Raw genomic sequence first — 1281 nt, forward strand, 5'->3', positions numbered from 1 at the left:
AGCGCTACCATTTAGTCTGTGTGGTATATTTACTCCCTTCCTAGGCGTAGACCTTCCGTTGCAAAAAGTTAGGCTCGCTCGAGCACAAATTGCTGTGAAAGTACGCCCTCTATAACTTCTAATCAGACACGATGCCCTCATCGTGCTCTAAATTTACCACCTATTTTGTCCCAAAGGACGCCAGCTATAGGTGTACCACTTATTCTGTCAAAGGAATACCACCTATTCTGTCCAAAGCTCAACTTTATTTTAGTTGGTGGTTACACTAACATCCAATGTTGTAACTATCTACGATACACCCATTACGTTATTTTTGTTATTAATATTCTTAATTACAATTATTTATATATGTAATAATGTCATTAGTGTAAGTAGTAATTACTATATTATCATTTATATTATTTAATAATATTTATGTATTTTATCATCAATAATATCGTATTATTTATTATCACTTGAGTCTCTGTTATCTAAAGTTATATAAAGTTGCCATTATCAGTATTAATAATATGATATATGATAAAGAAAAAGATCAACATTTGTGGACCATAATGGACACAATATTAAGATCAAGTGAACTTAAATACCACAGAAAAATATAAGTAGGTGACAGAAAGGTAAGATTTAAAACGCAACATGATTAACACCTCAACCGCCATCAGGAAAATGATCTCCATGACTAAAGGAACACATGATCTTCATAATAACTGTTATCATAAATTGTTTCTTAAATACATATTGATATAATAATATAATTATGTCTTAATTAAATATTATAGTAAAGATAAAGTTATGAATGTGAAAATCTTCAAATTTTTATTATAGGAAGTGCAACTGAAGTGTATCAAAAGTTAATGGCAGAGACAGTTATCAGACACACAGTGGCAAATTGTGGCGCTGAAATGATAGAAGAAACTCCATCAGATATTCAAAATACAGTAACACCAACTGAAAACGTAAGCCGTAAAACACATTTTTCGTAAAAAGGAAGAAAAGTGAATTTGTGTCGTGGGAGGGCGTATACTTGGCGATTTTGTATAGGCACTATATTCGTTTTGGTTTAAGGGGTAATTTAATAGTTTGCATTTGACATGTTGTGAATCCTCTCTTTGCTTTGCTTCCAAGCCTCGCAGACCTCATTGCATTTTATGTTTTTTAAATTTCAACTGCGTTTGATTGTTTGGTATTCAACTGACTTTTCTTTGATTAAGCGCAGTCAGCGTTTCTTTGATTGACGTTCTTGATTCCAATAATATCCGGTGTTTTGCTTTCTTTGTTTCG

At 32.2% G+C, this 1281-nt stretch overlaps 1 protein-coding gene across 1 annotated transcript in view; it reads left to right on the forward strand.

The window, feature by feature from the left end:
• The window catches only part of LOC117123320 (ankyrin repeat and protein kinase domain-containing protein 1-like), a gene marked incomplete at its 5' end in the record, with an annotated part of 23980 nt that extends 23095 nt beyond the window's left edge, over positions 1-885 (forward strand). The window contains one exon of the mRNA XM_033269206.1: positions 826-885. The remainder of the gene's footprint in view (positions 1-825) is intronic.
• Positions 886-1281: the final 396 nt, after the last annotated feature.

The sequence above is a fragment of the Anneissia japonica genome, unplaced genomic scaffold (assembly GCF_011630105.1).
Source record: "Anneissia japonica isolate Jap-2015-1 unplaced genomic scaffold, ASM1163010v1 scaffold287732_len518695_cov146, whole genome shotgun sequence".
In the NCBI taxonomy this organism is placed as follows: Eukaryota; Metazoa; Echinodermata; class Crinoidea; order Comatulida; family Comatulidae; genus Anneissia; species Anneissia japonica.